This window comes from Equus asinus, chromosome 5 (genome assembly GCF_041296235.1).
Source record: "Equus asinus isolate D_3611 breed Donkey chromosome 5, EquAss-T2T_v2, whole genome shotgun sequence".
Classification (NCBI taxonomy): Eukaryota; Metazoa; Chordata; class Mammalia; order Perissodactyla; family Equidae; genus Equus; species Equus asinus.
The window spans coordinates 95,917,555-95,941,274 of NC_091794.1; the positions used below are offsets into that span (position 1 = coordinate 95,917,555).

Sequence of the window (23,720 nt, forward strand, 5' to 3'; positions counted from 1 at the left end):
CCCAGCCCACCTGCTCTTGTGGGCCATCACCAGCCTGCATATTAAAAGGGCCTCGCTGAGAAACAGGCTATTAATCCCTACCACCACCATGGGAAACAGTGCTAAAAATGCATTTCCCCCTTTCTTTCGTCTATCTGCAGGGGTCAAAGGAGGGGCTTGGGGGTTCAGATGAGGGTTTCCTTGAGGAACTACCAAGGAAAAGTGTCTAAGGCCTCTAAGGCCTTGTTTGGGCAGAGAGGCTCCTGGTGCCCCAGTGCCGAAGGGAAGGAGTGAGTATCTGGGGTCAGTGCTGCCTTCTGGGTTAGAGTGAGGTGGAGCAGGATGGGGTGGGGTCTGCTCCAGGCTCAGAGAGGTTCAAGTAGGCACAATTAACCCGTGTAAAGTCCGTTGCTATTCCTTAAGAGTTTTCCTTCAAGGCTGCCCTTGGTGTTTAGATCTGATCTCACTGGAGAGGAGATGGGGGAAGGATTTGCTAGGGCCTTCTGGGCCCCACATCTTCTCAGAAAGGCAGAGGCCATGTGGTCAGAGGTTAAGTGCTTGACCGTGGACCTTGGACATTCAGGTGAGGGTTCTTCTGAATCCACAGCTAGCCTGCCCGCAAGATTTTTTTTTTTTTTAGGAAGATTAGCCCTGAGCTAACTTCTGCTGCCAATCCTCCTCTTTTTGCTGAGAAAGATTGGCCCTGAGTTAACATCCATGCCCATCTTCCTCTACTTTCTATGTGGGACGCCTAACACAGCATGGCTTGCCAAGCGGTGCCTTGTCCACACCCGGGATCCGAACTGGTGAACCCCGGGCCGCTGAAGCGGAACATGCATGCTTAACTGCTTTGCCACTGGGCCAGCCCCTGTGCCCAGAAGATTTTTAAGGCCCTCAGTTTGGGGGCAGGTGGTCAAGCAGTGGGGAATGGGAAGGACTTAGAAACTGTGGCCTGGAGGGACCTAAGAACCATGTCTTGCACCAAGTTCAGGCTCCTCCAACAGTTCCCTCAGGAAGGCTGCCACTCAAAAGTCACCGTCAACCTCACCACCTCTCCCTTGTCCCTGCTCACCCTTTCAGCCTGTGCTCTGGACAGGCTGCCCGCACTGCCTGGGCGCATGTCGTGCCGTGGTCCCTGCTCACCCTTTCAGCCTGTGCTCTGGACAGGCTGCCCACACTGCCTGGGCTCACACTGTGCTGTGGTCAGCTTTCCCTCCCAGACTGGGTTCATTTATTTGGTTCTGTCACCGCTACCTCCCATTCCCCAGTTGCTCGGAATCTCCTCCACTTCAAGACCCAGCTATCTATATTCACGCATTATTCATTTATTCATCCAATGAATATGTAGATTTATTTATCATTAAAAATTATAGTGGTATCTCTCACTTTTTGAGCACTTTATATGCCAGACCGTGCTACGCATCTTCTCTGCCCCGTCTCACTCAATCCTTGCAGCTGCCCAGGGATTTAGGTACAGTCAGCACCTCTGCTTTATATATGCAGAGACCGAGGCCCAGAGAGCCTTAAAACTTGATCGGGTCACGCAGCACCACCGACCAAGCTGGAATTTGAACCCAGGCTGCGTGGCTCAAAAGCTCAAGCCCAGAACCACCATTTATGTTGCCTCAGCAAGCAGTCAGTCATGAACTGAGTGAGGACCTGCCCTGGCCGGGCTTCTGTACCCCAGGCTGAGACAGAAACAAATGAGGCATATTTCTGCCTGTGCAGAAGCCCACTGAGGGAAACTTCGTGCAACCCCTCTACTCGGGAAAACCTTTTCTCCTTTTTCTCTATTTACAACTGAATTTTTGTAAAGTCAGTTTTGTTACCAAATTTCATAGATGCTCATGTGTTGGAGGACTTTGTGAAAGTTCTCTGATCTCCCCCTCTAGGTGATGCAGGAAGCTGTGTTGCAGAGCACCTGCCCAGCGTGCGTGGACACATACACACACACACAGAGCGCATCTAGTTGAGAGCTTGGATTTTGGAACCACACTACTCGAGTTTAAATCTTGGCTCTCCCATTTACTACCTATGACCTTGGGCTAGTCCTTTGAACTCTCTGAGCCCCAGTTTCTTCATCTTTAAAATAGGCATAACTTTTACATTGTAGGGTTTTTGCAAAGATTAAATGAGGTAACACATGCAAAGCATGTAGCACCCTAAGTCCTGATATTGTTGTTATCATTAGGGATGGGCATATCTTGCCTTCTTGGCAAAACAGTGAGTTCCTTGTCTTGTCGCTTTGTGCCTGCCGCCCAGGGCCCTCAGCCCAGGGCAGATGTGCCTGGTGAGAGAGGTTAGTTACCAGCTTCCTCGGCCTCAGAGGGGGTGTGAGGGTGAGTGTTCCTTTTGCCCAGGCTCCTTCGGAATCTTGAGTCACGCTCCACAGCTCTCCCTAAAGAGATGCTTCCTTCAGCCTCAGCCCTCTCCCCTTTCACAATAAGCTCAGTCATTCGCACCCTCCTGGGTCATGTGCAGACTTCCCCAGTATTACCTGTTGATGGGCCCTGGGGAAACCTCCAAGAAGATGAGAGTCTTGATAGGCAGATGACAGTGACTTGACTCTCTAGCCCATGGCTTTGGCTGTTGGGCCATATTTCGAATCCACTGGTGGCCTCTGAATTGACTAATGACCCACAGGGCCACGCTATTTCATTTGGCTGCCCTTGGACTAAGTGACAACTCATCTGGATGGGACAAGTTAGGGAGTCTTTTGTTTCAGTCTCTTCCACTCTCCAGTCCCTGGGGGTTCCCTGAAGCCTGTGAAGTGGTGGTGGTGGTGGGGGGGGGGGGTGGTGTTGAAGTTAAGGCCGTCAGCTTCAAGAAAAGACTTATTGTGTCTTCGATAGCTTTGTGTTAATGATGACAAGCTCCAGGTCTCTAGCAGACCTAGGTTTGAAACCCGGCTCAGTTTTTTGTTAGCTGTGACCCTGAACTTACAACTTGTTTCTCTGAGTCCATTTCCTCATCTGTAAAATGGGAATAATAATCGTATTTACTTCATAGGATGGTTGTGAGGATTAAATGTGTGTGAAGCAGTTAATATAATGCCTGCCACATAGTTGTTACCAGTACTATTGTTATGCAGTGGGACAGAGAGCACTGGACCAAGAGTCAAGAGATTAGGGTTTGAGTTCCAACTCTGCTGCTCACTAGCTGTGCTGACCTTAGGCAAATTAACTCCCTTCTCTGAGCCACAGTTTCTTCAACTGTGAAATGAAAGGTTTGGGTTTGAAGATCACTCAGGTTCTTTCCAGCTGTCTAAGATCTATGATCTGTGGCTTTGAAGGTGTCAAAAAAAAAAAAAAATCAACACCAGAAAGGAAAAAAGAATTAGTACCAGATGCCTTTATCTGCCAAGATCACGTTTCACAAACCCCATGGCCTTGATGCCATCTTTAAAAGCCACTCCAGGGGGCTGGCCTGGTGGTGTATCGGTTAAGTGTGCACGTTCCGCTTCAGAGGCCCAGGGTTCACTGGTTCGGATCCCGGGTGCGGACATGGCACCACTTGGCATGCTATGCTGTGGTAGGCGTCTAACATAGAAAGTAGAGGAAGATGGGCATGGATGTTAGCTCAGGGCCAGTCTTCCTCAGCAAAAAGAGGAGGATTGGTAGCAGATGTTAGCTCAGGGCTAATCTTCCTAAAAAAAAAAAAAAAGCCACTCCATCCAGCAGCCCCTAGATAAAGCTTCTCAACCAGGCAACTGTTTGCAAGACCCCAAGATGCTTTCTGGAGCCACAGCGAGGCCTCGGGGAAGGCAGAGGCTAGAAAGCAAAACCTGCATCACAATGGCCTGGCCAGCCCCAAACATCACACCCGGGGATTTCACCCTTTGGTGCCTTGGGCAAGAGTCACCCTTCACTTCACCAGAATGGATTAGTTTATGGCGAGGCAGGATGTTTCCCCTGGAGCCTAGGGATGTTCTGATCTATTGTAAAACAGGCCCCACCAGGGCAACGGAAGATTTTCTCTTTTTTGGGTCTAGTGACCTCTGACACCACCCCCCTTCCTCACCCACCAAGCGGTCTGAGTCACTCCCAGCAGGAGACCAATGCTGGGAATGGAGGAGGCCTCCAACATCCCTGAGAATGAGAGTCCTTCCCCCAAGAGTCCCCGTTAGTGCAGAGTCCCACTGAGTTATTCTTATGCCCTGTTCGAACCCGGAGGGGGAGAAGATGGGTGAGATTTACAGAAAATAAAAACCAATTGGCTTCAACTAGTTCTACCAGTTTTTACCCCCTACAGTAAAACATCACTTAACTATTTTAATGTAACAATTTCCCTTTACAGAGACAATGGGCTTTAGAGGAATTTATTGGCGGTAACTAACCAACAGAGGTACCTTTTATGAAGCCCTCAGTGCCCAGCCATGTGCCAAACATTTTATACCAATTATCTTATTACTTAAAAAAATTATTGGCTTCACCGTGGGGGAAAAAAGGGATGATTTTCATTTTTCAAGTGGGAAACGGAGGCCCATAAAAGTAGAGTGATTTGCTCCGGGTAAATGGTGAAGCTGGGTCTTGAACTCAGGCCTGGTATTACTCCAGAACATCGGCTGCATCTGTGACTTCAAGTGCAACCTTGCCTGAGCCTTGTTGGTGAAGCTCTGCCCAGAACACGAAAAGACACAGATCTGCCCACCTTTCATGACGTCTCAGACTCTGTTTTCTGGAAGACCCACCTGATCATCTTCTAGTCCTTTGACGGGGGGGGGAACCGAACGGCGGTGAGGGGAGGTGACTTGTCTGAGAAATACACGAAGGGGACAGAGCTCAGCGCTTCTCACTCCTCTGTCTGTGGGAAAGAGGCCAGTTCCAGGGGTAGAGATTGTGATAGGGGACCCTGTTTCCCGATCGCTGTCATGTCCAACGGCCAGTATCTGTGGACTTTTTGTTCCTTTTCTTTCTGCTCAGCAAATGCAGGGTCCAGATGCAGCCAGTTTTGAACATAAAGTTTCTGTAGGAATTCTGCAATATGGGTATCCTTTCCAGCCCCCCTTTTCTACCTGGGAAGTTTCTTTTTTCTCCCTACTTCCATGCAACTGGTGGGCTCAGCTCAAGCGCATTTCCTTCCTCGCCTTTCCCTCTACCTTCCTGAGGAAGAAGCTCCCTCCTCTTCACAGCTCCAGGCTCTACCCTGCTATGGCTCCGTCTTCCTGGGCAGTTTGCTCCATGACTCTCCTGGGCCCGAACCACTTCTGAATACTCCCCAGTCATGTCAGGGAATCCTGCAAATGCGTTCTGGTCAACACAAGAAAGCCCAAGATGCTCCAGGCAGAAAAGGCTCTGGAATCAAAACATTTGGGAAGAGCTTCATATCAGACCCTCTTCTTAGAAATTAACAATGCACAGTCATCAAGTCAAACCTCTGAAAAGTCCTGCAGTCAGGAAACCTGTTTTTGTTTTTTTGTTTGTTTGTGAAGAAGATTGACCCTGAGTTAACATCTGTTGGCAATCTTCCTCTTTTTTTTTTTTTCTTGCTAAAGCCCCAGTATATAGTTGTATATCCCAGTTCTAGGTCCTTCCAGCTCCTCCATGAGGAATGCTGCCCCAGCGTGGCCTGAGGAGCAGTGTGCAAGTCCACACCCAGGATCCGAACCAGCAAACCCTGGGCCACCAAAGCAGAGCACATACACCCAACCACTATGCCACCAGGCCAGCCCTCTGTTTTGTTTGTTTAACCCAGAGTTTCCCAAACTGAGATGATCATGAAATCATCTCCCCATCCACACCATATACCTGTGTCAACTGGTAGAACCGGTTATCCACTGTGGAACACCCTTTGGGAAATGCTGCCCCCAGCCCTCCACCAAAGTATCAAGTTGACCTTGCTTTCATTGATTTAAGCCCTTCCTGTTTCTCTGGGCTAATCTCACATACAAAATAATCCAAGGTGACATCTGCTTGGTAGGGTCTTCAAGGAAGACATACTCAATGGGGATGAAGATTTTCTTAAGATTTGATGAGGATGCTACCAGAAAAGATGGATTTTCCCGTAATTTGGGAGGAAGGGGAATAGAATTTGAAACAATCAGCAGACAGGGTTTACCAAACTGCTCTTCGCTTCCTAGTCAAAGGACCAAAGCCAGGGATGGAATGTAATGGAGAGCAATCAAAGTCCAGAGCCCAGTACCAGATAAGTACTTTTTGGGTGAATGAATGAATGAATGAACAGACTATTTGGTCAAAAAGTTGGGAGTCTGTGAATGGATGAATGAATGCATGCATACATGCATCAATGAATGATCAAATAACTGGTCTCCTGGCTGCCAGACTCTTCCTACTCCATTTTAGGCTACCCACTGTGGCAGATCTCATCAGTCTACTCTTCTGTTCACGAGTCCTAGGTGGCTTCCCACTGCCTTCAGGATAAGTCCACATGCTTTGACCTGGCATTTAAAACCCTGACCAAGAAAACTGCAGCCTACCTTTCCATCCTTCTTTCTCACTATTCTCCATTTGGCACCCCTTATTCTGATCACACTTACCATGCCCAAATATGCTTTATGTTTGTCTTTCTCACTTCCTGCTTTTTCTCAAAAAAGAGGAGCAAAAACGAGGAGGAATGGCAACAGATGTTAGCTCAGGGCTAATCTTCCTCAAAAAAAAAAAGATCCATGCATTTCTTTGTATTGTAAAGTTAATCTAAAAATAAAAATCTTACCACTTAGATCTCCCTGGCAAGAATTCACTCCTTTGTCTATTATTCTCTTAAAGCACCTTGTCTACACTGGCAGCACACCACTTAACATAGACTGCCTTCCATGAGAATTATTCCTGTGCATGTCTGTCTGCTTCGCCCTGCATGTGAGCTTTGCCCTAGGGTCCTCACATAGCAGGCACTCAACAAACACTTGTGAGATTCAGTTGAGGCCAGAATCATAAAAATAAAGAATAACAAAAACAGCTTTCATGTATTAAGCACCTACTGTGTGCCAGGCTATATGCTGAGTTCCTTACACATATTTAATTATATATATGCATGTGTTTATACTTACATGTACCTGTACACATATATACGTAAATATACACACACATACATACACGTGTATATGACCCCATGAGATAATCAGAGTAGCCATTAAATCTGAAAACGGGCAAATACGCATAACAAATGTGAATGGTTTAGCTACATTACACAGGCAAAATAATAATGTCTATGTTTCCAAACTTTATGGTCACTGTGTGATTGTGTGCTTATGTGTGTGTGTATTGTTATCAGTCTCCATTTTACATTGAGAATATGGAGGCCCAAGGTCACAGAAACATGACATGCTGAAAGTAGGATGAAACCCCAGACTGCCTGGTCCCTGAGTCAGTAAGCCGGACTGCCTCCCAAGTGGCCGTCACATAAATCCAGAAGAAATGTGAGATCTTTCTGGCCAGGAGACTTGAAAACAGCAGTTTCCCTGAAATTGAAAATTTTTGTGAAGTGTGTGTGTCTTTTGAGAAATGCACAGGCTGTCCGGGGTTCCCACAGCTCCAGGAAGGGGATACTTAGCAAGAGGAGGACCTGGGTTTATAATCCTAGCTGCACCACTTCTCAACTGCATGACGTGACCTCAGGCGAGTTGTTTAATATCACCTAGCCCGGGTTCTCCTACCTTCGAGATTGGTGTAATAGCAGAGCCTACCTCATGGCATTTTAAGGGAGGATTTGATGAGATAATGCACGTCAACCTCTCAGCATGTGTAAGTGCTCAGTAAACTTTTGTGGAGTTCGTTATTATCATTGTGCCATTTTTACTGTGATTACAACTCCCTGCCCTCCTCCTTCTCCCACCCACCCCCACAACAGTTTTTGGCCTGTTCCCAACCCCTCCCTTTCCTCAGAGGGTAGAAACCCAGGAGATAGTCCTCTAAGAGCAGCTGTGACAGATCACTTCGTCACGAACACATCACAGCAGCCAGTCAGCCCAGAGAGTAAAAAGCGCCAGCTAACTCCCAGGTGGGTGGTGCCTCTAGGGGATCCTTGGCTGATATGGGACAAGAAAGACTCTTTCCTTTGTTTTCAAAGAATCTTTGCCACCTGCTTTGGGCTTCTTGCCTAACTCATCATGAAATGAAGTAGTTGGAAGCCTTACAAGTGATGAACAAGGCCACTGTGACCTGAGCGCCCACCTTTGCAGTGCAGGTGAAGTCCAGGCCTTGGAATTCCAGGGCCGGTGGGAAGACGGGGACTGCCCGCTGGCACCTTACCCTTTGGGATTCTGCCTGACAGGCCAGTGGGGGACAAGGGTCCCCCCATTGTAATTCAAAAGACCCGACCCTAGGGGGTTCTGCCTCCGCCTAAAACACCCCCCTGGCAGGTAGAGGATTTACTGGGGAAAAACCGACAGTTCAAGCTTTTGGTCTTTTTGATTTGTAGAGTTGAACAGGTCAGTGTTATTTGAAATAAGATAATGATTTTTCCTGTTATTACAAAAGCAACCCATGATCATTGAGAGAAAAGAATAATGAAAATGCAGATAGGGCCGGCCCCGTGACCGAGTGGTTAAGTTCGTGCGCTCTGCCTCGTCGGCCCAGGGTTTCACCGGTTTGGATCCTGGGCGCGGACATGGCACCGCTCATCAAGCCATGCTGAGGTGGCATTCCCACATACCACAACTGGAAGGACCCACAACTAAGAATGCACAACTATGTACTGGGGGGCTTTGGGGAGAAAAAGGAAAAATAAAATCTTTGGAAAAAAAAGAAAATGCAGCTAAATATAATGAAGAAAAAATTAAATACCCATAATTTTCCTTCCAAAGAGATTGTTCTTCCCTACCTTTTTCTCTACTTAGAGGAAGGCCATTGCTCTGGGATTCAATGCACCGGCTCTCTGAGCTGGCCTCTCATCCCAGCTATGCACATGTGAGCTAGTCTCTTAAACCCTCTCAGCCTCATTTCCTCAATTGTAAAATAAAAATCAAAAGAGCATCTATGATGGGGCCGGCCCCGTGGCCGAGTGGTTAAGTTCGTGCGCTCCGCTGCAGGCAGCCCGGTGTTTTGTTGGTTCGGGTCCTGGGCGCGGACATGGCACTGCTCTTTGAGCCACGCTGGGGTGGTGTCCCACATGCCACAACTAGAAGGACCCACAACGAAGAATATACAACTATGTACCAGGGGGCTTTGGGGAGAAAAAGGAAAAAAAATAAAATCTTTAAAAAAAAAAAGAGCATCTATGATGTTAAAAAGTTTATTGAAAAAATTTTTTAAATGGAACGTCTATGGTATAGGGTTGAAATAATGCCTAAAAGTGACTCAGCCAATGTGAGCTCTTATTATAGCAAATATGTATTCTTAGCAACAAAATGCTGTCACACTACAGATACTGTTTGTAACCTGCCCTTCCCCTCACTAGGCAACAATGTGACTCTCTTTCCAGCATTAATATTCCACGATGACCTTTGTGTGGAAGGTCGCCTTTACCAGTCCCCAGTGATGGACATTCACGTTATATCCAGAATTTCATTCTTTTTTTTCAAAGATTGGCACCTGAGCTAACAGCTCGTTGCCAATCTTTTTTTTTCTTAAAGATTGGCACCTGAGCTAACAACTGTTGCCAATTTTTTTTTCTGCTTTATCTCCCACAAATTCCCCCGGTATATAGTTGTATATTCTAGTTGTGAGTGCCTCTAGTTGTGGCATGTGGGACACCGCCTCAATGTGGCCTGACGAGCAGTGCCATGTCCGCCCCCAGGATCCAAACCAGCGAAACCCTGGGCCCCGGCAGCGGAGCGTGCAAACTTAACCACTTGGCCACGGGGCTGGCCCCCAGAATTTCATTCTTATAAACAATGCTGTATTAACATAACTATGGCTAAATCTTTGTGCCCAGCCATAATTATTTCCTTGGGGCCAATTTCAGGAAGTAGAATTGCAGGGTTTTAGGGAGAGACACAATTGTATGACTTTTGATACCTGTTACCCAACTGCCCTCTGGAACTGTTAGGCCAAGTTCCTTTCCCACCATCAGGGAAGGAGGGGGCCTGGCTCCCTCACCGTCACCAGCGCTGGCTTTTATCATTTGTGTCTATCTTTAAGCAATTATTCTTGAGCAAGGGAATGTCTTCTGTCTGTCTGATTCAACTGGCAACTCCCTGAGGACAGGGCAGGGAGGCAGTTCCTTCATCTCGGTGTAGCTCCCGTGCCTGGTACCCGCTCCGCTCACAGTAAACACTCAAGAAATAGCTGAACCGAGTCTCAGAAGCCAAGAGCTACTTTTTAAGTTCCCTGGACAGCCAACTCTTATTAAATGCAAACCTAACAACTAAGAATTGTACCTGGATGAAATTTGGAGGCTATGCACAGAGTGGGGCAAAGGCATTTTCAGAAGCACTGCCCTGATATTCAGATTTAATCAGCTGAGTGATAAATCCTGAGATCAGCCTGGGCTGGGGCTGCTTATCTGCCAGCAGATTTGCATGTGTGACTCGAGATCCACTCCAGTTTCAAATACTTAGGAGAGCTCTGAGCCAGGATACACAGGTTTCGCTCTGTCACCGTTTTGGCAGTGGCCCAGGACACGTCACTTCATCCTTTGGGCTTGGTGTCCCCATCTGTTTAGTGGGGAGCTTAATAATATTTCCTCTGGAGGTATTTTAACAGTCATGGAACTTTGCTTCTCTCTCCCCTCCAATATTTACTGAGGATTCGTGACGTCTCCTTTCTGTGCTGGAGGCAGGTTAGCATGGTGGGTAAGGAAACAGGCTCTGGAGCGGGCAACCTGGGCTCAACACTGTTGCTCTGAGACATTCCATTGTGGAACTCGGGCAATGGGACTAAGACGACCTGCCGTGGAGGGTTGATGGGAAGCTCTAACCAGCTCATCTGTGCAAAGCGCTCAGGACAGTGCTTTGTGCATAGGAAGCACTAAGTGTCGGCACCGATGATCTGATTTAAACCTCGCAGTCACCCTGTGAGGTAACTGTTGAGTATTTACTCCATTTTAAAGATAGGAGCGAGGAGTAGAGAACTTACACAGCCAGTAAGGATAAAACCAGGATTTGATCTCACGTCTGTCTGACTCAGAATTTTTTTTCAGGCCCAGAGAGCGGAAGGGACTTGCCCAAGGACACACAGCAAGGTAGAGACAGAGCAGGCCCTGGCTGCAGCCTCCTGATGCCAACCACCTGGTGCCCAGAGGTAAGGAGCCCTCTCCTGTTGCTGCCCTTGCTCCTGGGGCAGGGAGAGGAGCCCAAGAGCATGTGGGGACTTGAGCAACTCTGCGGCCGGGCACAGAGAAGGAGAAGCCATTGTTGTCATTGGCCGCTCCAATTACTCCTTTTGTCCGATAATTACAGTCCCCAGTCCCCTCCCAGGGGGGAAGTCACCTACCAGCTCCTGCCTGGACTTGTCCTTTCTGCAGCTCCCTGAGTGTCAAGGCAGGGTGGCCTCCAAAATGGATCCTCCTGCTGCCGGCCTGACCCTGCTCCTATTTCAGGTCCACCGCTGGGCAGGGCGGCTGGAGGATGATTTCCTGAGAGGAAGGGCTCCTGCTCCCTCAACAACTCACACCTCCTCCGCCTTGTTTCTAGGCGAATCCTTTTTTTAAAAAAATGATACATTTCATTTAACCCAATATATGAAAAACATTATTTCAATGTGTAGTCAATATAAAGTATTAACGAGGCATTTTACGTTCCTTGTTTGTACAAGTCTGAAATCTGGGACGCACTTCACACCTGCAGCACCTCTCAGTCTGGAGCTGCGTTTTCCAGGGCTCGTAGCCAAAAAGGTGGAAACAACTTAAATGTCCATCAACTGGTGAATAGATAAACAAAAAGTACTATATTCATACAATGGAATATTATTCAGCCGTATAAAGGAAGAAAGTGCCACATGCAGGAAATCTTGAAAACGGGTGCTAAGTGAAAGGAACTGGACACAAACGACCATATATTGCATGATTCTATTTATATGAAAAGTCCAGAATAGGCAAATCCATAGAGACAGAAAGTAGATTATGGCTGCCAGGGGCTGGGGGAAGGGGGGAATGCAGAGTGACTACTAATAGGCACAGGGTTTCTTTTTGGGGTGATGAAATGTTCTGGAATTCATGGTGATGGTTGTATAGCCTTGTGAATATACTAACAGCTGCTGAGCTGTATGTTTCAAAATGGTGAATTTAAAGGTATATGAATTATGTCTCAATAAAAAAAGTTAATGATGGGGGCTGGCTCTGTGGCCGAGTGGTTAAGTTCGTGCGATCCACTGGGTGGCCCAGGGTTTGGATCCTGGGTGCGGACATGGCACCGCTCATCAGGCCACGTTGAGGCGGCGTCCCACATCCCACAGCTAGAAGGACCTGCAACTAAGATATACAACTATGTATGGGGGGTTTGGGAAGATAAAAGCAGGAAAAAAAAAAAGAAGATTGGTAACAGTTGTTAGCTCAGGTGCCAATCTTAAAAAAAATATTAATGATAAAATATATTAAAAATGAAATGTAGTCCCACCAGAACAATAAAGTTGTCTGTAATAGGAAAATATTATACACTGATTCAGTTTCCAAATTTAAATGTAAATTAATTAAAATTAAATAAAATTTAAAATTCAGTTCCTCAGCTCCAGGTGACCAAATGAGGCTCTGACTTGCCATCCCTGGGTAAATCCTCAAGGGACCGGAGGTAGTTGATTCTAGGACACTGGGGTGAATGAATGAAGCCGTAAGAGGACACTGACCCTTTCTTCCCACCATGATGCAAAATCACTTCAATTTTATCATTCCTTTCCAATGACTCATACATTGGCGAGGAAACCCATAGAATGTCAAAAAGAGAAGGAATCTTCAAGATAATCAATTTTTGGGACTGGCTCGGTGGTGCAGCAGTTAAGTTCACACGTTTGGCTTCAGTGGCCCAGGGTTCGCCCGTTCGGATCCCAGGCGCTGGTATGGCACCCGCTTGGCACGCCATGCTGTGGTAGGCGTCCCACATCTAAAGTAGAGGAAGATGGGGACGGATGTTAGCTCAGGGCCAGTCTTCCTCAGCAAAAAGAGGAGGATTGGCAGCAGATCTTAGCTCAGGGATCATCTTCCTCAAAAATAAATAAATAAATAAATAAATGAAACGAAAGAAAAATAAATACAAGCTTTAAACAAAAAAGATAACCTATTTTTTAAAGTTTACATAAAGTGCCATTCACTCTCTCTGTGGTGTACAGATCTGTGGGGTTTGACACGTGCATGACATTGTGTGTCCTCCACCACAGTCTAGATACAGAACGGTTCTGTCGCTCCCCACGTCCCCTCGTGCCACCCAGCTGTTGTTTCATGCTTTCATTTCTTGACTGCCCCCTGCTCTGCACTACCGCCGAGCTTTCTCACCGAGTCCCCCCAGCTGCCCTAGGCAGTGGGCCCTTGGATCCTGTTTGCTCAAGGCCACACAGCTCTTAGTGGCAGCACTGGGATGCGACCCCGACCCACCAGCTCCAAAGTCCACGTTTTTTACGCTTTCCGAGATTCATTCACACCCTGAGTACCCACGGTGGGTCTGATAGTCATTCGAACATCCTGTTTGACCCTGCCCTCTCCTCACACAGCCTTCCTTGGGGGAGGTCGCCTCCCCATGAAGCCGGCAGCCTGTCATCTGAAATGGCAGCAGGGCAGCAGGCCCCAGGGGGCGCGGCCCCTCAGAGGGCCCTCCTCTCAGGCCTCGAGGGGCAGAAAGGAGGGGTAGGAGAATGTCAGAGGAGCAGTGATCGCACTCAGCTGCCTCCTGCCTGGGCAGCTGGGGTGTTTCTCCCTATCCTGTGGGAAGCTCCCTGTGGGGTTTCAAAATCAGTTTTCAGGCTTCAATAGCCAAAAATGTTGTTTTACTCCCAAACGACCTGTTGTCATCTTCCCGATCTTCTAGAACGTTTTTATAAACCTCTCTCCTTCCTCAGAGTGGGGCGATGCCTGACTCTGCAGGCTGAACGTCAGGTGCGGAGGAAGGGAGGCAGTCGGGCTCTGGGAGGGCCTGCTGGGCCCGGTCCTGCTGAGAACACAGCCCCAGGAGGGGGCTACGAGCCAGGGGCTCGGTCCACACTCCAGCTTTGGGTTGCCTCAACCCAAGTTTAACCAGCAAAGTTTTATAAACAAACCCCGTCTGAGAACTGTACAGTAGTTCTAATCCCCAGCCTTTCAGGATAGAGCAGAGGCAAGGGGAAACCAGACCTTCCAGGGCTGTGGAAGACCGCCGCTCCCACTGTGTCCTTCAGTGACAGCTCTCCTTACAGGAAGGAGAAGGCCTAGAAACCAGCGCTCGGAGTCACACACAGATGCCGGACCATCGCTTCTCCTTAGCTTCAATTCCCCGGGCTTGGGGGTGGGGTGGGGTGGGGGCGGGAGGCCTCAACTGAGGAAGGTGGATGAAAGCGGACATTAGCTGTGACATCTAGATTTTTTTTTTGCCTGAACCTGAGAGACAGTTTAAGCTAAGCTTAGATTTAATTTGCCAGAGATATCCTGGGGTTTACAGGTTTACGTTTTTTTTGAGTCTCAAATGTAATGTAGATTTGTTGGAGAAATTTTTCAAAATTGCCAAAGGCAATAAATAACTACAAATTTAAAAACCACATTATTCTACCAATCAATGCTAGTGTTTTAGACGTTCCAAACTATTTTTCTGTCCATAAGTGGATTTTTTTCCACACAAAAATGGAATTGTACATAAGATACTGTGTTTTATAAAGTTGCTTTTTTAAAAAAAGTGTCAGTGGTTTTTCTTTGTTGTTGTTTTTTTTTAAACAGCCACATCAATAGTTCTTAGGTGCCCCAGGTGAATGACTAATATAAGCAGAAACGATCCCCTCGGCCTCCTGGAGATGAGCGTGATTAAACACAGCAACTTCAGCGTGGCGTACGACGGACATAAACGTCTCCATGTCTCCTTGCTGAGCGTGGCTGTGAAACAGTCAGGCACAAGATGAAAGGACAGTGACACAGCTGAAGCAGCACTTTGTCTCCACCGTGCCTGCAGCCCGTTTTACTGAGTGTGCCAGTGTGTCAAACGCCACGGAATGAAAAGAAAGATGTTTTTGTTGACGAGGCCTCCATCCCCTCACCTCCAACCCCTCCTGGGAGAGCTCAAGGCTGAGTAAAGGGGCCTCTAGTGAAAGCGACCACGCAGACCTTCTCAGAAACCAGGAAGCTCAAAAAAGCAGTGAAGAGGGTAGGCTAACTCTGCCGTCTTTGGAGAGCAATTTCTCGGCCTCTGAATTTTCAAAGAAATGTAGATACAGCATCTCCTCAGTTCTGTGCTCGTTGTGCGCATCGTGTCTGCCCTTCCAGGGTGGGAAATGGCGCGCTCATAGCCCTTGGTGAGCAAGAGCTTGCCTCGGCCTGAGTGGCAGTAGCTCTCGTCTGTCCACCAGAATGAGCCGGGCATTACCCTTCCTCAGCTCGCCCCCTGTCCCTTCCAGTGAAGAGACCTAGTTGTCTGGTCCAATGTCAAACTTTGCAAGGCCGTAAACCACCTGTAACCCTCAAACAGAGGGCTCAGGAAGGACGAAACACTGATGGAGGAAATCCTGACTGTCTTAAGCCTGCTCATTAATAAGAGGGACGTAATAACAGGCGAAGTGGAGAAGCTTATAAATCACGGGCAAAGCTGGGCATAGCTGGCGGGGAGGCCTGGCAGATGGGAGCCCAGGGTTCATTTCTGGGGTTACTGGAACCCTGCCTGGTCCTTGGGATAGCCAAATGCCGGGCGCCGTGTTTCCTTCCTGCCTCGCTGGGAGAGGTGAGTAAGTTTGAGGGAGGGGATCACAGTATGGTCACCACAAAGCAGAATGATACTTGCTCTGGGCCCCAGAGGGAAGTGGGCTGGAGCTCGTGTTGTGTCTTGGAGAGGTGCTGCCAGCTCAGTGAATACCGTTCCCCTCCCTTCCCTCTCCCTCTTGTGCATCTTCCACTCCCAGTCATTTATCAGAGGAAAGGGGAACAAGGACGGGCTGACCTAGGACTTCTAAAGCCCCTTTTCCTTCGAGAGCTCCCAGCTCCACTCTGTAGGCCCCACGAGCCTCCTGGCAGAGAGAGCAACACGTTCAGCTAGAGAGAAACTCAGGAACCTGGAGGTTCTTTGACTGGATTCCACTCACATGGCAGATGGGGGGATCGGTTTCATTTGCTTTCCATTCAAGATCCTGTTTCTTACTCTAGGTCTCACAACTTGACGGCTTAACAGAAGCAAAATGGAAACCCCATGAGTCAATCTGAGTCTGCGTGACTCAGGGTCTGGATGAAATTGGAAATGTCACATGTGGCACGTCCAGAATGAAGGAGTTTCCTCGTGCTCTGATGTCTGTATCTATGTGGACAGTGATCTCAGGATGCTTCATCAATCAAGCCTGACGATAACAACAACAGTGAATGCGTGGTACCCGACCCTTACTGAACCCTCGTCTATCCCAGGTACTTAGAGAGATTACATATAGTTTCTTGTCTAGTCCTCACAACAAACCTGGGAGGAAACCCGGGCTCAGAGAGGTGATGTGACCGCCCAGGATCACCCAGCATCAGAGCCAAGAATCACAGCCATGGCTGCTGGATTCCAGAGCCCAGTTTCCTCGCCGTACCATCACAACCAGATTCTGGTTCCGTTCAGGATGCAAACTGGAGTGGAGGTTAAGATCATGGGCCATGGAGCCAGGCAGACCCCGGAGCCTGTCTTGGCCGCTTAATTTAGGCTGAGTCACTCTGCCTCCTGGAATCTCAGTTTCTCGTCTGTAAAATGGAGGGAATACTGCTCTTTGTGAGAATTAAATGAGACACTTCACATAAAGTGCTGAGCACCCATAGGAAGTCAGTCACCGGGGTGGGGGCGCCTGCTTCTGGGGGCACCCAGGCAGGAGGGTTTGAGGAGGGCCCCAGCAGGGCCCTTAGAGGAGCTGCAGAAAGCAGTGCTGGTCACATCCACAATTTCAATGAAACCTGTAATTATAACCCCTCTTGCCACTCCTGGCCCTGGGGCAGTGATAGGATCTCTGCCATTCTCCAGGGTCAGGTCTGATCACTGCATGGCTGGGCAGACACAGATGGGAGGGGAACGTTTGGGGGGGCACTTTCTCTGAGTCAGGCAGCAGGACACACCCAGAACGCACCATGGGGCACCCACCCAAAGGGAGAAGCTGTCGCAGCCCCTTTCACAGGAGACTGCAATGAGATCGAAGGCCCTGGAGTTTCTGCCCAGCTTCTGTTTTTTACCCCCAAGAGCTCATATGTAATATGCTGAATTTGAGCTCAATTCATCTTAAATAACAGCTCCCGTCCATTGAATTCTTACCATACGCCAGGCTCTGGGCTGGGCACATTTTAAGCACGATCTAATTTGATCCTCAAAACAGCCCCGTGGGGTGGTATCAATTGCTCATGTGTATACAGCAGTTCCTATGTGCCAGGCACTGTTCTAAGTACTTCACGTGTATTAATTTATGCAATCCTATCAGGTGAGTACTATCATTAACCCTTTTTTACAGATGGGAAAACTGAGGCTCAAAGAGGTTGAGTAACCTAACCTGCTCAAGGTCACAGGGCTAGAGAGTGAGGGAGCTAGGCTTCAAAGCAGGACAGTCTGGACCAGGCATCACACTTACCCCTACGCTGTAAGGCCTCTCCAACCTATGGACTGCTGTCACTGTCCCCATTTGGCAGATGAGAAAACTGAGGCTCAGAGACAATCCACAGCCAGCCAACGTCAGAGCTGGGATCTGGCACCAAAGCCCAGAATGGCCTGGGTCCTGACTGCAGTTGCTCAGCTGTGTCCTCTCCGGTGGACACGAATGACAGGATTGGAGGAGCAGAGTGGGGCGATTGGCCTTGCCCCTAGGAATAATCACAACCCGTTGCCCTGGAGAAGTGCTATGAGTCTCCTCATTTTATGGATGAGAAAAATGAGGCCCAGAGAGGGGAGGTCTCTGCCCAGCCAGAGAGCGATGGGGCTGAGACTTGAACCCCTGACTCTGGACCGAAGCCCAGGCACGTCCCTCCTTCCAGTCAAGGTGTCTGAAATTCCACTCTAAGGAATTCATTCTTTTGGGCCCTGAAGGTGTCTGGTCTTCACATCAGTTAAAAAGTACTTGTTGAGCCATGACCTTGTTCTCGGCATCGCACTGAGTCAAGAGTTTTCAAACTTTTGTGGAGGCCCCAGAGCTCTAGGGAGGGTCCCAGGCAGGGTCTGAGATGACCACACATGCAGGGGTGTCCTGCCTCGTCCCCCGTCTCTGTCAAGAACAGCTTTCCTTGTATCTGTTTTATATTGAGACGCACATAGATTTTCTTTTGGGGAAAGAAATCCACCCCTAAATATGCTTGAAAATTACCATGTTGGATCCTGGGGACATAGAGATGATATGACATGTCCCTGGCCTTGAAGAGCCATCAGAGGACAGACATACAAATCCATTGCAGCACAGCAGCAAGCTTAGCAACACCCAGGGAGGCAGAAGTGCAGAGACAACTTGAAAGAAGAAGTGGTTAGCTCTGGGGCAAAGGAGGGTGCTGAGCAGTCAAGGGGCGCTTCTGAGAGGAGGGGACATTGAACCAAGTTTGCAGAGACTGGATTCTCTGAGCAACCAAGATGGGGAAGATCATTCCAGATAAAGGGAACAGCATGGCAAAGGCACAGAGGTGTGATGAAAAATGATGCATACACTCGTCCCTCGGTATCCACGGGAGATTGGTTCCAGGACACTCCTCTGATACCAAAGTCCGAGGATGCTCTAGTCCCTTATATAAAATGGCTCAGCATTTTCATATAACCTACGCACATCCTCCCGTGTACTTTAAATCATCTCTAATTACTTATAATACAATGTAAATGCTATGCAAATAGTTGTTATACTGTATTGTTTACGGAACAACGGCAAGGGAAAAAAGTCAGTACCTGTGCAGTACCATCCTAGGCCTTTTGATCTGAGGTTGGTTGAATCTGCAGATGTGGACCTTTGGGTACGGAGGGCCAACTGTATTGCTGGAGCCTTAAGCAGCCCTGGAACGGAAGACTTTGGGACATAAAGGTGCTATTATCAGCTAGTGGCTGATTGCATGGACTCATGGAGTCCATGGACTCGTGGAGCAGATGACTTTGAAACAATCACTGACTTTCACTATCAATGTGCTCATCGTATCTGAGAAGTCAGAAGTGCTTTTCTTTACTACGCCAGGTACTATGCTAGCTGTAGGGACAAGGATATGAGCTCTCTGCTCTCCAGTGTCCTAACACCTGGAATGAGAAGGGGTGTGAAGATGCAGCCCAGGCTGCTGGTCAACAAGAGTTTCTTAGGGTGGGGTGCAGTGGGGGTGCAGGGGCTGGGGGTGATCAAGAGTTAGCTGTTGAAGCCCAGAGGCGGGCAAGGGGCGATGGCTTCCGACAGGCACAATCGGGGAGGGCTTGACGGGCAAGATGGCATTGAAGTTTGACTTAGAGACGTGGGGAGGATTGCGATAGACAGGGATGGGTGGATATATTCTGGGCTAAGGAAGGAACAGCAACGGGAAAGGCCTGAAGACAGGAACACATGGGTGTGACGAGGGAGCAGCCGGGCTCAGCTGGCGGTGCACGGAAGGAAGGGGAAGGAGATAAAACTGGAAAGGTTTGTTGGCACAGACTTCAGAGAAATGGGAAAGAGGGAAGCCAAGGATCCAGACCCAGTGATTTGGGCCACAGGACCTGGGCCCGAGCAGGGCACAGCCCCACCCTCGTGTTACCACCCCCTGTGGAGTGTCCACCCCCCTGGAAGTGCCTCTGAGGGACAAGAGCAATCACAGCCCGGAGGGACAGTGTCTCATAGTGGCTAGGAGGGCCGCTTCTGGAGCCACCTGCATGGGTGGAGGCCAGCAGCCTTACGAAGCAGCCCTGTGACCTTGGGCAAGTCACTTTGCCTCTCAGAGCCCTGTTTGCTCATCTGTAAGATGGGGCCAGTAATACTTATCCCCGAGGATTGGTGTGGGGATTAAATTAGTTGATAGACTCAAAAGGCACAGCACAGAGCCAGTCACACAGCAAGGACGCCTGAGATGCTAGTCTGTTGCATATTTAGCTGCTTATTTCACTGCGCACCCTCTCCAGCTGTGGTCAGAGGAGGGGAGCCAAGTTTCATTTGTGTGTTGGTTTACTTGATTGTGGGAAGTTTAAGACTAAGGAAGACTAAGCTGAAAATATCAATAACTTTAGGTGCCACTTATTAACAGATCCTGGTGACCAACTCTGTATCGTATCTACTCTTCACGTGTCCATTTCCTTCTACGTGGTGTTGGGAGAAGTTTGGGGTGGGAAGCTCGATTCACTCCTGGTCCCAATTTTTCCAGGTCAGCCATTCGCAAGGTGCCAATCTGTGCCAGGCCTTGTCCCCTGTCCCTTGTTCCCTGAGCACAGGGAATATTAATGAGTAAGCTGCAGCACTGCCCTAGGTGAGTCGCCATCCTGGCCCCGAGCCTGAGGTTCTTGACTGTTCACTATAACCCAGTGGGATCTGTGCTGAGGAGTCTCATGGGAATCCCAGAGAGAGAGCACACCAGAGGTGACAGGAGAGGAGAGGAGAGGGCTGTCATCTCAAAGGGGATACATCCTGATTTGGCCTGTCTCATGAAGTCATTTTATTGACTACAATTTTCGACATTCAGATTGTCGTCTGGTTTTGTAGGTACAGCCAGAGGAAGGATGCGACAAAGAGTACGTGAAAAGGGCGCCAGCCTGGCGCCCTGGCGCAAACAACCCTTCCTCAAACCTCTGTTGAAATCCCCCAGTGCACAGAAGGAGGGGCGTGAGGCAATGGGATGATAATAATAATCGTGGCTGGTTTTTGAACACATACTATGTGTCAGGACTGTGTTAGGTATTTTACAGATTTTCGACTCTGCCACGGAGAGAAAACTGAGCTCAGATACCAACACATCCAGGATCACGCAGCCCACCGTGGCCTGGCGTGGGCACCAGGGAGCTCACAGAATGCCCACTGAACCTTAGAAGCCTAAGCTGAGACTTATCCTGCGAGGACGAGGAAGGCTGAAGTAGACGGTCAGTCCTCGTTGTTCTCACATTCTATATTTGTGAACTTGCCTACTTGCTAAAGATTTATTTGTAATCCCCACATCAATCCTCGAGGTGCTTCTGTGGTCATTTCTAGACATGCACAGAGTGGCGAAAAAGTTGAGTTGCCCGACATGCATCTTCCCAGCCGAGGACGACAAGGCCACGCTCCGCCTTCTTGTCTCCGTTCTTATACCTTAAATAAAGGTCCTTTTCATGGTCTATTTAGTGCCACCCTTTTCACATTTTTGTGCGTTTTCTTGGTGATTTCACTGTTTAAAATGGCTCCCAAGCGTAGTGCTGAAGTGCTGCCCGGTGTTGCTAAGAGCAAGAAGAACAAGCAATGTGCTTTACACAGGAAAGACGTCTGTCGGAGGAGCTTCATTCGGTCATGAGTTACGGTGCTGTTGGCTGGGAGGTCGCTGTTAATGAATCGACAATTTATATGAAGTAAGGTGCATTTAAACAGAAACACATGCAACAAGGGTATATATTGATCACTTGATGAAAATGTTGTGATCAGAGGCTCGTACGAACTTAACCGTGTATTTCCCCAGGAGCAAGAGGTCAGCATTTGCTAATTCAGTGTTTGTGGTGACTTTATACGGAACGTAATTATCTCAAATAACAAGACTTGACCGTGTATAACAACATCGGGGGCCAGCCTGGTGGCGTAGCGGTTGAATTTGCACGTTCCACTTCTGCGACCCAGGGTTCACTGGTTCTGATCCCTGGTGTGGACATGACACCGCTTGGCAAGCCATGCTGTGGCAGGCATCCCACGTAGAAAGTAGGGGAAGATGGGCACAGATGTTAGCTCAGGGCCAGTCTTCCTCAGCAAAAAGAGGAGGATTGGCAGCAGAGGTTGGCTCAGGGCTAATCTTCCTCAAAAAAAAAAGAAAAAAGAAAAAGAAAAAAAACAACATGGAAATTCTTCATCTAAAGCATTTTCTCTCTCTCACACATACACACAGATACATACATACACACACATATACACACATAAATACATACACATAAATACATACACATAAATACACACATATACATATATTCTCATTATTTAAAAAATTTTTAAGTAATTCAGAAGAAAATACAACAGAACATTGACAGTCCACCTTCATTTTCCCCTCCCCCTCCTAGCCAATCACTCTTTCTCCATTAGCAGTTTGATGGTTTCTTTTCAGACTCTTTTTTTAAAAAGAACATTTATAAGACATATTTATTATTTTTCTGAACAAAGTGCAATGATTTTTAAATCTTTTAAATCAGACTCTTATATACGTTTACAATCATATCAAAGGACATATGCACCTATTTAGGGTTGTTTTTTAATTAACCCCAATGGGATCCTACTAGATATTTATTTTGCAGTTTTCTTTTCTCACCTACCAGCAGGTAGTGTGGCCTTTTCTGTGTTTAGTACCTACAGACCTGCCTCACTCTTTTTAAATAGCTGTATGGTATGAGTGTCCTCTCATGTATTTAACCATTTCCCCCTTTGTTGGACATTTAGGTTGTTTCCATTTTTCATTATTACAACATTTTTCGTTTGTGACGATGGGAGTTCATAACTGAACCAAGGTCCAATGGGCCCTTTTGCAGACGAGGCTTCCCTTCCTCCCCAGAGGGCTTTCTCTGGGAGAGAGTGGGGCAGAGCCTGGTTCATCTGTGGGAGCAGAGCCAGAAACGGAGGACCAGGAATCTCCGAGGATCTCCGGTTACATGAGAGAAACAGGTGCCTGGGAGGGCAGGGCGGGCAGAGGGCACAGGAGCCTCGTTCCCCGGCAGTGTGTGTGGTCCCATTCCGCACGCCCTTGTGCAAACACCCGGCTTTGTCACTGGCTGAATAGGAAAGTCAGCCCCAAATTAGCACTAATGTGAGGGCGTTTAACCCTCTTGTGAGGCCCTTTGAGAAAGCACAAAAGAACTTTTTCAGGGGCTGGGCTGTCCAGCCCAAACAGGTCTGACTTGGAGACGCATGCCCAGCAGGAACGCCGGGCCCTGGGAGGCTCCCTGTCAGGTAACCCGGCAGATGGGATTTTGAACCCAGCTCCGGGTCCTGCAGGCCTGCCCTCCTGGGGGCATGGCAGGCGGGGCCGCAGGGCCAGGAGGCGGGATCTCGTGGCAGGTTAGCGTTTGGACACCAGGCAGGCCTGGGTTTAAATCCCCACTCTACCCTCTGAGGCTGAGAGGCCCTGAGCAAGTCCATTCCTCCTCTGAGCCTCAGTTTCCTCCTCCACAAAATGGGGACGATAATGCTAATAACTTCAAGAGCTTGTTGAGAAGGTGACATGAGACAATGCAGGGTCACATTCTCAGGGAGGCCTCCCCTGATCACGCTGTTTAGAATCTCAGTGGTCCCCTCCCCAGCTCCACACTTCTTCCCGATTTTGATTTCCTCCATAGCCCTTGTCACCTTCTAACCTGCTCTACAGGTTACTTATTTATTTCGTTTATTGTCTGTCTTCTCCCACCACAAGCTGCACAGGGCAGAGGTTTTTACCTCTTGCTCGTTGCTGCAACTCAAGAGCTGTACACGGTGCCTGGCACATAGGAAGTCCTTGATAAAAGGCAGCTTCGTCGCTGCTGCTGGCATTATTCTTATTCTCAGCGTCACTCCCCAGGGCACGCAGACAACCAGCTTCCTGTGGCCCTGGGCCCTGCTTTTGGGGATTCCCACCCTCTTCAGCTCACAGTCCAAGAAAGAGAAATATTTGGGCCCATGAAAAACCAC

General features: G+C 48.4%; 1 long non-coding RNA gene across 1 annotated transcript in view; it reads left to right on the top strand.

The window, feature by feature from the left end:
- LOC106839965 (uncharacterized) overlaps window positions 1–21,205 on the top strand; it is a 28,019-nt gene extending 6,814 nt beyond the window's left edge. The window contains exons 2-6 of the long non-coding RNA XR_011503558.1: window positions 11,017–11,117; window positions 14,707–15,697; window positions 16,117–16,368; window positions 20,790–20,971; window positions 21,081–21,205. This is a non-coding gene — a long non-coding RNA (uncharacterized lncRNA). The remainder of the gene's footprint in view (window positions 1–11,016; window positions 11,118–14,706; window positions 15,698–16,116; window positions 16,369–20,789; window positions 20,972–21,080) is intronic.
- Window positions 21,206–23,720: the final 2,515 nt, after the last annotated feature.